We start from the raw sequence: 17,310 nt of genomic DNA, 5'->3' as shown, positions 1-17,310 counted from the left end.
CCCTCCTCTCGTTTGGTGAAGTCCAGTGTTCCCTGAGCTCAAGGAGACACAGAAGGAGGGATCACAGCTCCTTTCCTTGGCGTCTAGAGAGTTGGACCGGCTCTCATCTCGGCTGCCGCGGAGATTCTTCCTGGTCATTTCACTCATTTAGGAAAAAGATTCCTTAGACCCCAGCCTTGGTTTTAACAACTGGCTGTTGGGAATGAGAACGATAGCGCCGGGCACAACGTCCCATCTCTGTTCCGTGACGTTTGACCAATAAGAGCCCGGAGCTCCTTTACAGAGGGCTCGGCGACCCTGAAACCACTCAAGTCCAGTCCACGTGTCCTGAAGAGTCCTGAAGAGTCCTGAAGAGCAGGGGAACCCTGGAAAGGTGCTTTACAAACACAAGTCCACTTCATAACTCAGGAAGCCCAGACGACACATGGAGGACAGCATGTGTCCAAACACGACCCTGAGCACACGCTTCTCTTTACGTCACACGTTTTCTACTACATTGCATTTCATCCGAGTCGCAGCGGGAACTTCTGCGCGCAAAACCAGAAACCGTCTCTCAAATATGCACACGTGAATGATCAAACGCTCTTATTATAAAGAATAAGAGCGATGTTTAGTAGGTAGGCCTCGTCTGTGAGCGAGTTCATGTCTTTCATCCGTAACGTATCTCATGCGTGTTCTGAAGTCTTTGTTAAGAGCCATAAAACATAACATCAGAACACACAGCACTGCTGGTCTGAGCTTTGATCAGAGGAGCCTCAAGCGCTTCGTGAAATGATAATTCAGAATGTTTGGTTGTTTGTGCCGATGAGAGATTTCACGTTTACGAGTCTGACGGAGACGGGAGACGTCTTCGTATCGGAATGCTTAAATAATCTTTTTGTACTGATATCTTCTTGCCTCTTTATTGCTTTTCATCATTTTTGAATATGTGAAAGAAAAAGTATGAATCAAATGGATGTTGAGATAATAATAAAGACGAGGCCTCTGACTACTCTGTAGCTGCCCCTGTTTGCCCTGCTGCCCTGATCCTGACTGCAGAAGTCGTCGTTCATCGTGTGAATCGAAACGTCGCTTTAAGAAAATGCTTTTAGAGCGATGTGGTGATTGTCGCTCCATTGGTCTTGTTTTTCTTTTCTTTTTGGAAATAAATAAAAAGGTTTAAGGTTTGCTTCACACGAAAATGCAGTTTATAATAATGCATTTCATTTATATAGCGCTTTTCTTCGTACTCAAAGTCACTTTACACAACATTACAATGTCCTAAAAAGTATGGAATAAAACAAGTAGACACCATGACACCATGGCTTTGGTGTGTGAAGCTTTAAATTTAATAAATGATGTTTGTGACGCCAATACATATTGTGTCTATCTTTATGATATAATGGCGGGGTCAAAATCAAAAGTCGAAACAAATTGGGAGAGGGTTGTGATGTGACTGTGGGTCAGTGGTTAGAATATCTGACTTTCAGTCAGAGGATCGGTGGTTTGAGCCTCGGCTCCGTTAGTCCATGTTGCTGTGTCCAATTTTTTAAGTAAAAATAAGAACTTTTCCACAGTGCTGGGCTTTTTGAGACTATTTCTCCTGCTTTATAAAATACCCTTTCACAGCACACATGAAGCTGTACAGAGAGGAAGGGGGAATCCATTGAGTTTCGCTGCCTCTTATATTTCAAATCGCACGGCAAACCCACAAACTATGTTCTGAATCAGTCGCGTGGTACGGCCGGCTCAGAGGCTTCGAACGTCACCACATACGTCATCGACACAAGCCTCGATACGCGCTTCACCAAAATCTACCTGGTTACTCGACACGTCCATCGAAGCCTCGACACGAAAGGACACATCACTACTTTCAGCTGGTTTCTAAACTGAATGCAGTTTAGACGTTTTTTCAAAAACCTGCCACCCAAAACCCTGATGGGTCTGCGATATATGAGCAGAAAGGCCAGGATCGTCATGGCAAAGGATGCATGCACAGGAGCAGCAGGTATGACCTGAGGTCTCCTGGCCGTCCCTAAAGTGATCCCATCTTAATGCAGAGCCAGCTGCTGTGAAAAAAACATGTTCACCTGTATCTAAGAAAATAAGTTGCGTTTTAAGATGTTTCTCAGGCTGACGTTCAAAAAGCTCAACTTCAAAAAGAGGGATATTTTTCAAATAAGTTGTTTGAAACATGAATTGAAAAATACTGTCTTATGTCAGACCGCCACTGGTGTTATGCTGCGTATGTCTTGTGGCAGATAGTGACATTTTATTCCAACCTTCGCCTCAGTGCAGCTCTTAACCTACACGTTCTTTATGTTCATGAAGTGAATATTAGAGTCCTGGAAGTGGCCTAAAGGAACAATCCTCAGGAATCCACCGGGTTGAGGCGAGAAAGCTTTTAGCATTAGCCGACCCGGACTGAGCAGCTGTTCATGCTGCCACTAAGTAGGTTATCCTACACATTTAATCACATTACACATTAAAGAGGCTATCTAAATAAAGCATGCCTCGAAAACCACGAGCGCTTGTTCCTAATGCAGCGGGGAATACAAGCAACAGAGAGGGGGAGGGGAGAACACGTGTTCTACATGAACGTAGAGCAGAGGTTCTACATGAACGTAGAGCAGAGGTTCTACATGAACGTAGAGCAGAGGTTCTACATGAACGTAGAGCAGAGGTTCTACATGAACGTAGAGCAGAGGTTCTACCTGAACGTAGAGCAGAGGTTCTACCTGAATGTAGAGCAGAGGTTCTACATGAACTGGAGCAGAGGTTCTACATGAACGTACAGCAGAGGTTCTACATGAACGTAGAGCAGAGGTTCTACATGAACGTACAGCAGAGGTTCTACATGAACGTAGAGCAGAGGTTCTACATGAATGTACAGCAGAGGTTCTACATGAACTGGAGCAGAGGTTCTACATGAACTGGAGCAGAGGTTCTACATGAACGTAGAGCAGAGGTTCTACTTAAACGTAGAGCAGAGGTTCTACATGAACTGGAGCAGAGGTTCTACATGAACTGGAGCAGAGGTTCTACATGAACTGGAGCAGAGGTGCTACATGAACGTACAGCAGAGGTTCTACATGAACGTAGAGCAGAGGTTCTACATGAACGTAGAGCAGAGGTTCTACATGAACTGGAGCAGAGGTTCTACATGAACGTAGAGCAGAGGTTCTACATGAACGTAGAGCAGAGGTTCTACATGAACTGGAGCAGAGGTTCTACATGAACGTACAGCAGAGGTTCTACATGAACATAGAGCAGAGATTCTACATGAACGTACAGCAGAGGTTCTACATGAACATAGAGCAGAGGTTCTACATGAACGTAGGGCAGAGGTTCTACATGAACATACAGCAGAGGTTCTACATGAACGTAGAGCAGAGGTTCTACATGAACTGGAGCAGAGGTTCTACATGAACGTAGAGCAGAGGTTCTACATGAACTGGAGCAGAGGTTCTACATGAATGTAAAGCAGAGGTTCTACATGAACTGGAGCAGAGGTTCTACATGAACGTAGAGCAGAGGTTCTACATGAACGTAGAGCAGAGGTTCTACATGAACTGGAGCAGAGGTTCTACATGAACGTAGAGCAGAGGTTCTGCATGAACGTAGAGCAGAGGTTCTACATGAACTAGAGCAGAGGTTCTACATGAACGTAGAGCAGAGGTTCTGCATGAACGTACAGCAGAGGTTCTACATGAACTGGAGCAGAGGTTCTACATGAACGTAGAGCAGAGGTTCTGCATGAACTGGAGCAGAGGTTCTGCATGAACGTACAGCAGAGGTTCTACATGAACGTAGAGCAGAGGTTTTACATGAACGTACAGCAGAGGTTCTACATGAACGTACAGCAGAGGTTCTACATGAACGTACAGCAGAGGTTCTACATGAACGTAGAGCAGAGGTTCTACATGAACGTAGAGCAGAGGTTCTACATGAACGTAGAGCAGAGGTTCTACATGAACTGGAGCAGAGGTTCTACATGAACGTACAGCAGAGGTTCTACATGAACATAGAGCAGAGGTTCTACATGAACGTACAGCAGAGGTTCTACATGAACATAGAGCAGAGGTTCTACATGAACGTAGAGCAGAGGTTCTACATGAACATACAGCAGAGGTTCTACATGAACGTAGAGCAGAGGTTCTACATGAACTGGAGCAGAGGTTCTACATGAACGTAGAGCAGAGGTTCTACATGAACTGGAGCAGAGGTTCTACATGAATGTAAAGCAGAGGTTCTACATGAACTGGAGCAGAGGTTCTACATGAACGTAGAGCAGAGGTTCTACATGAACGTAGAGCAGAGGTTCTACATGAACTGGAGCAGAGGTTCTACATGAACGTAGAGCAGAGGTTCTGCATGAACGTAGAGCAGAGGTTCTACATGAACTAGAGCAGAGGTTCTACATGAACGTAGAGCAGAGGTTCTGCATGAACGTACAGCAGAGGTTCTACATGAACTGGAGCAGAGGTTCTACATGAACGTAGAGCAGAGGTTCTGCATGAACTGGAGCAGAGGTTCTGCATGAACGTACAGCAGAGGTTCTACATGAACGTAGAGCAGAGGTTTTACATGAACGTACAGCAGAGGTTCTACATGAACGTACAGCAGAGATTCTACATGAACATAGAGCAGAGGTTCTACATGAACGTACAGCAGAGGTTCTACATGAACTGGAGCAGAGGTTCTACATGAACGTACAGCAGAGGTTCTACATGAACGTAGAGCAGAGGTTCTACATGAACGTAGAGCAGAGGTTCTACATGAACTGGAGCAGAGGTTCTACATGAACGTAGAGCAGAGGTTCTACATGAACGTAGAGCAGAGGTTCTACATGAACGTACAGCAGAGGTTCTACATGAACGTACAGCAGAGGTTCTACATGAACGTACAGCAGAGGTTCTACATGAACGTAGAGCAGAGGTTCTACATGAACGTACAGCAGAGATTCTACATGAACATAGAGCAGAGGTTCTACATGAACGTACAGCAGAGATTCTACATGAACATAGAGCAGAGGTTCTACATGAACGTACAGCAGAGGTTCTACATGAACTGGAGCAGAGGTTCTACATGAACGTACAGCAGAGGTTCTACATGAACGTACAGCAGAGGTTCTACATGAACGTAGAGCAGAGGTTCTACATGAACGTACAGCAGAGGTTCTACATTAACATAGAGCAGAGGTTCTACATGAACGTAGAGCAGAGGTTCTACATGAACGTACAGCAGAGGTTCTACATGAACATAGAGCAGAGGTTCTACATGAACGTACAGCAGAGGTTCTACATGAACTGGAGCAGAGGTTCTACATGAACGTAGAGCAGAGGTTCTACATGAACGTAGAGCAGAGGTTCTACATGAACGTAGAGCAGAGGTTCTACATGAACGTACAGCAGAGGTTCTACATGAACGTAGAGCAGAGGTTCTACATGAACGTAGAGCAGAGGTTCTACATGAACTGGAGCAGAGGTTCTACATGAACGTAGAGCAGAGGTTCTACATGAACATACAGCAGAGATTCTACATGAACGTAGAGCAGAGGTTCTACATGAACTGGAGCAGAGGTTCTACATGAACGTAAAGCAGAGGTTCTACATGAACTGGAGCAGAGGTTCTACATGAACGTAGAGCAGAGGTTCTACATGAACGTAGAGCAGAGGTTCTACATGAACTGGAGCAGAGGTTCTACATGAACGTAGAACAGAGGTTCTACATGAACGTAGAGCAGAGGTTCTGCACGAACGTACAGCAGAGGTTCTGCATGAACGTACAGCAGAGGTTCTACATGAACATAGAGCAGAGGTTCTACATGAACGTAGAGCAGAGGTTCTACATGAACGTAGAGCAGAGGTTCTACATGAACTGGAGCAGAGGTTCTACATGAATGTAGAGCAGAGGTTCTACATGAACGTAGAGCAGAGGTTCTACATGAACTGGAGCAGAGGTTCTACATGAACGTAGAACAGAGGTTCTACATGAACTGGAGCAGAGGTTCTGCATGAACTGGAGCAGAGGTTCTACATGAACGTAGAGCAGAGGTTCTGCATGAACGTAGAGCAGAGGTTCTGCATGAACGTAGAGAAGAGGTTCTACATGAACTGGAGCAGAGGTTCTGCATGAACGTACAGCAGAGGTTCTACATGAACGTAGAGCAGAGGTTCTGCATGAACGTACAGCAGAGGTTCTACATGAACTGGAGCAGAGGTTCTGCATGAACGTAGAGCAGAGGTTCTGCATGAACTGGAGCAGAGGTTCTGCATGAACGTACATCAGAGGTTCTACATGAACGTACAGCAGAGGTTCTGCATGAACGTAGAGCATAGGTTCTGCATGAACGTAGAGCAGAGGTTCTACATGAACGTACAGCAGAGGTTCTACATGAACTGGAGCAGAGGTTCTACATGAACGTACAGCAGAGGTTCTGCATGAACGTAGAGCAGAGGTTCTACATGAACTAGAGCAGAGGTTCTACATGAACGTAGAGCAGAGGTTCTACATGAACTGGAGCAGAGGTTCTACATGAACGTAGAGCAGAGGTTCTACATGAACTGGAGCAGAGGTTCTACATGAACGTACAGCAGAGATTCTACATGAACGTAGAGCAGAGGTTCTACATGAACGTACAGCAGAGGTTCTACATGAACGTAGAGCAGAGGTTCTACATGAACTGGAGCAGAGGTTCTGCATGAACGTAGAGCAGAGGTTCTACATGAACGTAGAGCAGAGGTTCTACATGAACGTAGAGCAGAGGTTCTACATGAACTGGAGCAGAGGTTCTGCATGAACGTAGAGCAGAGGTTCTACATGAACGTACAGCAGAGGTTCTACATGAACGTACACAGAGGTTCTACATGAACGTAGAGCAGAGGTTCTACATGAACATAGAGCAGAGGTTCTACATGAACGTAGAGCAGAGGTTCTACATGAACGTAGAGCAGAGGTTCTACATGAACATAGAGCAGAGGTTCTACATGAACGTACAGCAGAGGTTCTACATGAACGTACAGCAGAGGTTCTACATGAACTGGAGCAGAGGTTCTACATGAACGTAAAGCAGAGGTTCTACATGAACTGGAGCAGAGGTTCTACATGAACGTAGAGCAGAGGTTCTACATGAATGTAGAGCAGAGGTTCTACATGAACGTAGAGCAGAGGTTCTGCATGAACGTAGAGCAGAGGTTCTACATGAACTAGAGCAGAGGTTCTACATGAACGTAGAGCAGAGGTTCTGCATGAACGTACAGCAGAGGTTCTACATGAACTGGAGCAGAGGTTCTACATGAAGTAGAGCAGAGGTTCTGCATGAACTGGAGCAGAGGTTCTGCATGAACGTACATCAGAGGTTCTACATGAACGTACAGCAGAGGTTCTGCATGAACGTACAGCAGAGGTTCTGCATGAACGTAGAGCAGAGGTTCTACATGAACGTACAGCAGAGGTTCTACATGAACGTACAGCAGAGGTGCTACATGAACGTAGAGCAGAGGTTCTGCATGAACGTAGAGCAGAGGTTCTACATGAACGTACAGCAGAGGTTCTACATGAACGTACAGCAGATGTTCTGCATGAACGTAGAGCAGAGGTTCTACATGAACATACAGCAGAGGTTCTACATGAACGTACAGCAGAGGTTCTGCATGAACGTAGAGCAGAGGTTCTGCATGAACTGGAGCAGAGGTTCTACATGAACTGGAGCAGAGGTTCTACATGAACGTACAGCAGAGGTTCTACATGAACGTAGAGCAGAGGTTCTACATGAACGTACAGCAGAGGTTCTACATGAACTGGAGCAGAGGTTCTACATGAACTGGAGCAGAGGTTCTACATGAACGTACAGCAGAGGTTCTGCATGAACGTAGAGCAGAGGTTCTACATGAACTAGAGCAGAGGTTCTACATGAACTGGAGCAGAGGTTCTACATGAACTGGAGCAGAGGTTCTGCATGAACGTAGAGCAGAGGTTCTACATGAACGTACAGCAGAGGTTCTACATGAACGTACAGCAGAGGTTCTACATGAACGTAGAGCAGAGGTTCTACATGAACGTACAGCAGAGGTTCTACATGAACATAGAGCAGAGGTTCTACATGAACGTACAGCAGAGGTTCTGCATGAACGTACAGCAGAGGTTCTACATAAACATAGAGCAGAGGTTCTACATGAACGTAGAGCAGAGGTTCTACATGAACGTACAGCAGAGGTTCTACATGAACGTACAGCAGAGGTTCTACATGAACGTAGAGCAGAGGTTCTACATGAACGTACAGCAGAGGTTCTACATGAACATAGAGCAGAGGTTCTACATGAACGTAGAGCAGAGGTTCTACATGAACGTACAGCAGAGGTTCTACATGAACATAGAGCAGAGGTTCTACATGAACGTACAGCAGAGGTTCTACATGAACATAGAGCAGAGGTTCTACATGAACATAGAGCAGAGGTTCTACATGAACGTAGAGCAGAGGTTCTACATGAACGTACAGCAGAGGTTCTACATGAACATAGAGCAGAGGTTCTACATGAACATAGAGCAGAGGTTCTACATGAACGTAGAGCAGAGGTTCTACATGAACGTACAGCAGAGGTTCTACATGAACATAGAGCAGAGGTTCTACATGAACGTACAGCAGAGGTTCTACATGAACGTAGAGCAGAGGTTCTACATGAACGTAGAGCAGAGGTTCTGCATGAACGTACAGCAGAGGTTCTGCATGAACGTACAGCATAGCAAACCTCTGCTGTACATTCATGTGAACACAGGGCCTCCTCCATTGGTGAGGGGGCGTGGGCTCCTCCATTGGTGAGGGGGTGGGGCCTCTTCCATGCTGGCCCCTCCCTCTGGAACTCTCTCCCATCACCTCAGACATTCTTCATCATTGCTTTTAACCTGTGATGCTAGTTAACTATGTTTCTTATTGTTCTGTCATCTCTCTTGTGTACATTGTTATTAAGTGTGGCTTCAGCTAGAGGGGTCATAGACCCCTATAGCAAAGCGCACTTCATATTATTGCTCGGGCTTATTATTATTATTATTACTTATTATTATTCTTCTTATTCCGCCAAACTTTGGACCGTATCTTCTCCCACAGCGTTGCCCGCACATGCGTAAAAAATACATCAAAACGTGCGGCCCGATCGGGAATCGTGAGCTATGACTTTTCTAAGAGATTCGACCAGCCATTTTCCCGAAAAGTGCGAAAAACGGCGAGAAATTGTCCCATTCACTTGACTGGGGTTTCGGACTGAAGAGAGCAAAAAAACATACATCTTTGTGCCCACAGTGACTCGCCATAATGTATCGTAGAGAAATGATTTAAAGTTTAAAACGTTGACAAAAGTCTGGAGTTTATTTGCCCAATTGGGCATTTTTTGATAGCTAGCACAGTTTTCATGTAATTATTGTTCAAGTTTAGGAAAATGTGGGAACCATTTCAGAGTTTACAATGGGTGTGTGTGGGGAAGGTTAGAGCTGTGATGTCATCGCTAGAGCACGAGGAGCTGTGTCCTAAACAACCTTTTTGTATTTGTATTTTGCCATTCACTCCACAATATTGACTTTTGAGGCATAATTTATATATGAAAACGTTGGAAATATTGTGCCGGTGGTACACATGAGTCGTGGAATCCAACAAATGTATACTGTTTTGTCAGCAAGCCTGAAAGCGACATGAAGACCGGCCAAGTGCTCCATTAACCTCCATGTTAAATCGGACCACAATTTTCTCTCATGACGGAAACGTGAGCACTTTTCAAACTGAATTTACGCTCTCATTTCTAAATCCTTACAAATATTTAAGTAGACAGAAACGTTCGCAGAAGTCTTGTGCTTCTCATGATGTCATTATTTTCGTGATGGGATCCATGGTTGTCTGTCAAATACACTAGTTTGAAAGTTAGTTTTTTCATTAAATCAACTCTCCTGTCTCTCTCTCAGTGAACACCATGGCAACGGTGACACACAAGCACACACGCGCAGGAGGAACTGTCAGTTGGTCAGCTGACATCCTGACTGTTTGTGCTTCTCATGATTTCATTATTTTCGTGATGGGATGGGATTCATGGTTGTCTGTCAAATACAATAGTATTATTTCTTGGTGTAACCACACCTCCCTACTCAATTCTGCGCCCTACCTCGAATAATGGCCCATCTTCATTACCTACACTTACACCGGTCTCAAGACACAAATAAACGCCTCTTAACTTCTTTTCTTCCATATGCTTCCTCTTATTAAACACTTAAACAAGCTTAAGACTCATAGACACGGTTTAAACATCCTAATATTACCAATAAGGCACACAAATAGACATTTTAGACCATTAATAACGTCCTCTGTCAGACGCTCATGAGCCACACCCACGGTTTTCCCGCCTTATGCAAATGAGCTGCACCCACAGAGACTTTCACCCAGACCCCTGCAAAGAGCTCCTCTCCCCTCCTCCTATTCTAATTAATGTTAAATATAAACTAATCTCTAAATCCTTGAACTTATTCAATCCCCTTGGCTTTTATTCAAGTTCAGGAACATAGAAATCCACTACAGAGCTGTGTCCTAAACAACCTTGTTTGTATTTGTATTTTGCCATTTACTCCACAATATTGACTTTTGAGGCATAATTTATATATGAAAACGTTGGAAATATTGTGCCGGTGGTACACATGCGTCGTGTACACATGCTTGCTGACTGTTTTGTCAGCAAACCTGAAAGCGACATGAAGACCGGCCAACTGCTCCATTAACCTCCATGTTAAATCGGACCACAATTTTCTCTCATGACGGAAACGTGAGCACTTTACAAACTGAATTTACGCCCTCATTTATAAATCCTTACAAATATTTAAGTAGACGGAAACGTTCTCAGAAGTCTTGTGCTTCTCATGATGTCATTATTTTCGTGATGGGATTCACGGTTGTCTGTCAAATACAATAGTTTGAAAGGTTGTTTTCTCATTAAATCCACAGTTCAGTCTCCTGCTCTGTGACAGTGTCACACCTGTTTTAAGTTAGCCAATCAGGGCTGTCACCACGACAACCGGTGACACAAACGCAGGAGGAGCCAACTGACGTTGGTCAGCTGACATCCAAGACACTCTATTTTAAACTCTACAAAAAACGTTTCACACACATTCTTATATATCATACATTAGACTTAGACACACACACACACACAGAATTATCACAAAACGATTGACTGTGTGTGTCTATGTGCGCCCGCGTGTGTGTGCGCGCACGTTTTTTGACCCCAGAAAGTTGGTGAGTGAGGAGATACAACTTGGATCGACCTTTCACCCAATGAGTCTGTTGTTGCTGGGGAAAAATGGACAACACAACGAATCCGATTAGGCTCCTCCCATAGAAGAAGTCTGATTGGCTCTTTTTTATTTGGCTTTCGGTTAAGGATTTTTTTTTTCATTGTGTAAAAAACTACGTTTTTCACCCTCTCAAAGAAAGTCATTTGATCTGATAATTCTGAAGGTGGCAGAGGTTATTGAGGTTATTGTGTTATTGAGAGATGTGTTACCTCAATAACACATCTCACTACCGGTAATGTATACATATTGCGACGTCTTACGGCAGTAGTAGCCACACTTTCAAAATTTCTTGTGAAATTTTCTAGTTAAGTGTGGCTTCAGCTAGAGGGGTCATAGACCCCTATAGCAAAGCGCACTTTATATTATTGCTCGGGCTTATTATTAAGTGTGGCTTCAGCTAAAGGGGTCATAGACCCCTATAGCAAAGCGCACTTTATATTATTGCTCGGGCTTATTATTATTATTACTTATTATTATTATTCTTATTCCGCCAAACTTTGGACCGTATCTTCTCCCACAGCGTTGCCCGCACATGCGTAAAAAATACATCAAAACGTGCGGCCCGATCGGGAATCGTGAGCTATGACTTTTCTAAGAGATTCGACCAGCCATTTTCCCGAAAAGTGCGAAAAACGGCGAGAAATTGTCCCATTCACTTGACTGGGGTTTCGGACTGAAGAGAGCAAAAAAACATACATCTTTGTGCCCACAGTGACTCGCCATAATGTATCGTAGAGAAATGATTTAAAGTTTAAAACGTTGACAAAAGTCTGGAGTTTATTTGCCCAATTGGGCATTTTTTGATAGCTAGCACAGTTTTCATGTAATTATTGTTCAAGTTTAGGAAAATGTGGGAACCATTTCAGAGTTTACAATGGGTGTGTGTGGGGAAGGTTAGAGCTGTGATGTCATCGCTAGAGCACGAGGAGCTGTGTCCTAAACAACCTTTTTGTATTTGTATTTTGCCATTCACTCCACAATATTGACTTTTGAGGCATAATTTATATATGAAAACGTTGGAAATATTGTGCCGGTGGTACACATGAGTCGTGGAATCCAACAAATGTATACTGTTTTGTCAGCAAGCCTGAAAGCGACATGAAGACCGGCCAAGTGCTCCATTAACCTCCATGTTAAATCGGACCACAATTTTCTCTTATGACGGAAACGTGAGCACTTTTCAAACTGAATTTACGCTCTCATTTCTAAATCCTTACAAATATTTAAGTAGACGGAAACGTTCGCAGAAGTCTTGTGCTTCTCATGATGTCATTATTTTCGTGATGGGATCCATGGTTGTCTGTCAAATACACTAGTTTGAAAGTTAGTTTTTTCATTAAATCAACTCTCCTGTCTCTCTCTCAGTGAACACCATGGCAACGGTGACACACACGCACACACGCACACACGTGCAGGAGGAACTGTCAGTTGGTCAGCTGACATCCTGACTGTTTGTGCTTCTCATGATTTCATTATTTTCGTGATGGGATGTGATTCATGGTTGTCTGTCAAATACAATAGTATTATTTCTTGGTGTAACCACACCTCCCTACTCAATTCTGCGCCCTACCTCGAATAATGGCCCATCTTCATTACCTACACTTACACCGGTCTCAAGACACAAATAAACGCCTCTTAACTTCTTTTCTTCCATATGCTTCCTCTTATTAAACACTTAAACAAGCTTAAGACTCATAGACACGGTTTAAACATCCTAATATTACCAATAAGGCACACAAATAGACATTTTAGACCATTAATAACGTCCTCTGTCAGACGCTCATAAGCCACATCCACGGTTTTCCTGCCTTATGCAAATGAGCTGCACCCACAGAGACTTTCACCCAGACCCCTGCAAAGAGCTCCTCTCCCCTCCTCCTATTCTAATTAATGTTAAATATAAACTAATCTCTAAATCCTTGAACTTATTCAATCCCCTTGGCTTTTATTCAAGTTCAGGAACATAGAAATCCACTACAGAGCTGTGTCCTAAACAACCTTTTTGTATTTGTATTTTGCCATTCACTCCACAATATTGACTTTTGAGGCATAATTTATATATGAAAACGTTGGAAATATTGTGCCGGTGGTACACATGCGTCGTGGAATCCAACAAATGTATACTGTTTTGTCAGCAAGCCTGAAAGCGACATGAAGACCGGCCAACTGCTCCATTAACCTCCATGTTAAATCGGACCACAATTTTCTCTCATGACGGAAACGTGAGCACTTTACAAACTGAATTTACGCTCTCATTTATAAATCCTTACAAATATTTAAGTAGACGGAAACGTTCTCAGAAGTCTTGTGCTTCTCATGATGTCATTATTTTCGTGATGGGATTCACGGTTGTCTGTCAAATACAATAGTTTGAAAGGTTGTTTTCTCATTAAATCCACAGTTCAGTCTCCTGCTCTGTGACAGTGTCACACCTGTTTTAAGTTAGCCAATCAGGGCTGTCACCACGACAACCGGTGATACAAACGCAGGAGGAGCCAACTGACGTTGGTCAGCTGACATCCAAGACACTCTATTTTAAACTCTACAAAAAACGTTTCACACACATTCTTATATATCATACATTAGACTTAGACACACACACACACAGAATTATCACAAAACGATTGACTGTGTGTGTGTGTCTATGTGCGCCCGCGTGTGTGTGCGCGCACGTTTTTTGACCCCAGAAAGTTGGTGAGTGAGGAGATACAACTTGGATCGACCTTTCACCCAATGAGTCTGTTGTTGCTGGGGAAAAATGGACAACACAACGAATCCGATTAGGCTCCTCCCATAGAAGAAGTCTGATTGGCTCTTTTTTATTTGGCTTTCGGTTAAGGATTTTTTTTTTTCATTGTGTAAAAAACTACGTTTTTCACCCTCTCAAAGAAAGTCATTTGATCTGATAATTCTGAAGGTGGCAGAGGTTATTGAGGTTATTGTGTCATTGAGAGATGTGTTACCTCAATAACACATCTCACTACCGGTAATGTATACATATTGCGACGTCTTACGGCAGTAGTAGCCACACTTTCAAAATTTCTTGTGAAATTTTCTAGTTAAGTGTGGCTTCAGCTAGAGGGGTCATAGACCCCTATAGCAAAGCGCACTTCATATTATTGCTCGGGCTTATTATTAAGTGTGGCTTCAGCTAGAGGGGTCATAGACCCCTATAGCAAAGCGCACTTCATATTATTGCTCGGGCTTATTATTAAGTGTGGCTTCAGCTAGAGGGGTCATAGACCCCTATAGCAAAGCGCACTTCATATTATTGCTCGGGCTTATTATTATTATTATTACTTATTATTATTCTTCTTATTCCGCCAAACTTTGGACCGTATCTTCTCCCACAGCGTTGCCCGCACATGCGTAAAAAATACATCAAAACGTGCGGCCCGATCGGGAATCGTGAGCTATGACTTTTCTAAGAGATTCGACCAGCCATTTTCCCGAAAAGTGCGAAAAACGGCGAGAAATTGTCCCATTCACTTGACTGGGGTTTCGGACTGAAGAGAGCAAAAAAACATACATCTTTGTGCCCACAGTGACTCGCCATAATGTATCGTAGAGAAATGATTTAAAGTTTAAAACGTTGACAAAAGTCTGGAGTTTATTTGCCCAATTGGGCATTTTTTGATAGCTAGCACAGTTTTCATGTAATTATTGTTCAAGTTTAGGAAAATGTGGGAACCATTTCAGAGTTTACAATGGGTGTGTGTGGGGAAGGTTAGAGCTGTGATGTCATCGCTAGAGCACGAGGAGCTGTGTCCTAAACAACCTTTTTGTATTTGTATTTTGCCATTCACTCCACAATATTGACTTTTGAGGCATAATTTATATATGAAAACGTTGGAAATATTGTGCCGGTGGTACACATGAGTCGTGGAATCCAACAAATGTATACTGTTTTGTCAGCAAGCCTGAAAGCGACATGAAGACCGGCCAACTGCTCCATTAACCTCCATGTTAAATCGGACCACAATTTTCTCTCATGACGGAAACGTGAGCACTTTTCAAACTGAATTTACGCTCTCATTTCTAAATCCTTACAAATATTTAAGTAGACGGAAACGTTCGCAGAAGTCTTGTGCTTCTCATGATGTCATTATTTTCGTGATGGGATCCATGGTTGTCTGTCAAATACACTAGTTTGAAAGCTAGTTTTTTCATTAAATCAACTCTCCTGTCTCTCTCTCAGTGAACACCATGGCAACGGTGACACACACGCACACACGCGCAGGAGGAACTGTCAGTTGGTCAGCTGACACTTGACTGTTTGTGCTGCTCATGATTTCATTATTTTCGTGATGGGATTTGATTCATGGTTGTCTGTCAAATACAATAGTATTATATCTTGGTGTAACCACACCTCCCTACTCAATTCTGCGCCCTACCTCGAATAATGGCCCATCTTCATTACCTACACTTACACCGGTCTCAAGACACAAATAAACGCCTCTTAACTTCTTTTCTTCCATATGCTTCCTCTTATTAAACACTTAAACAAGCTTAAGACTCATAGACACGGTTTAAACATCCTAATATTACCAATAAGGCACACAAATAGACATTTTAGACCATTAATAACGTCCTCTGTCAGACGCTCATGAGCCACACCCACGGTTTTCCCGCCTTATGCAAATGAGCTGCACCCACAGAGACTTTCACCCAGACCCCTGCAAAGAGCTCCTCTCCCCTCCTCCTATTCTAATTAATGTTAAATATAAACCAATCTCTAAATCCTTGAACTTATTCAATCCCCTTGGCTTTTATTCAAGTTCAGGAACATAGAAATCCACTACAGAGCTGTGTCCTAAACAACCTTTTTGTATTTGTATTTTGCCATTCACTCCACAATATTGACTTTTGAGGCATAATTTATATATGAAAACGTTGGAAATATTGTGCCGGTGGTACACATGCGTCGTGGAATCCAACAAATGTATACTGTTTTGTCAGCAAGCCTGAAAGCGACATGAAGTCCGGCCAACTGCTCCATTAACCTCCATGTTAAATCGGACCACAATTTTCTCTCATGACGGAAACGTGAGCACTTTACAAACTGAATTTACGCTCTCATTTATAAATCCTTACAAATATTTAAGTAGACGGAAACGTTCTCAGAAGTCTTGTGCTTCTCATGATGTCATTATTTTCGTAATGGGATTCACGGTTGTCTGTCAAAAACAATAGTTTAAAAGGTTGTTTTCTCATTAAATCCACAGTTCAGTCTCCCGCTCTGTGACAGTGTCACACCTGTTTTAAGTTAGCCAATCAGGGCTGTCACCACGACAACCGGTGATACAAACGCAGGAGGAGCCAACTGACGTTGGTCAGCTGACATCCAAGACACTCTATTTTAAACTCTACAAAAAACGTTTCACACACATTCTTATATATCATACATTAGACTTAGACACACACACACACAGAATTATCACAAAACGATTGACTGTGTGTGTCTATGTGCGCCCGCGTGTGTGTGCGTGCACGTTTTTTGACCCCAGAAAGTTGGTGAGTGAGGAGATACAACTTGGATCGACCTTTCACCCAATGAGTCTGTTGTTGCTGGGGAAAAATGGACAACACAACGAATCCGATTAGGCTCCTCCCATAGAAGAAGTCTGATTGGCTCTTTTTTATTTGGCTTTCGGTTAAGGATTTTTTTTTTCATTGTGTAAAAAACTACGTTTTTCACCCTCTCAAAGAAAGTCATTTGATCTGATAATTCTGAAGGTGGCAGAGGTTATTGAGGTTATTGTGTTATTGAGAGATGTGTTACCTCAATAACACATCTCACTACCGGTAATGTATACATATTGCGACGTCTTACGGCAGTAGTAGCCACAGTTTCAAAATTTCTTGTGAAATTTTCTAGTTAAGTGTGGCTTCAGCTAGAGGGGTCATAGACCCCTATAGCAAAGCGCACTTCATATTATTGCTCGGGCTTATTATTATTATTATTATTACTTATTATTATTCTTCTTATTCCGCCAAACTTTG

This window comes from Taurulus bubalis (genome assembly GCF_910589615.1).
Source record: "Taurulus bubalis genome assembly, chromosome: 18".
NCBI lineage: Eukaryota > Metazoa > Chordata > Actinopteri > Perciformes > Cottidae > Taurulus > Taurulus bubalis.
Note: the sequence above shows the minus strand (reverse complement) of the source record.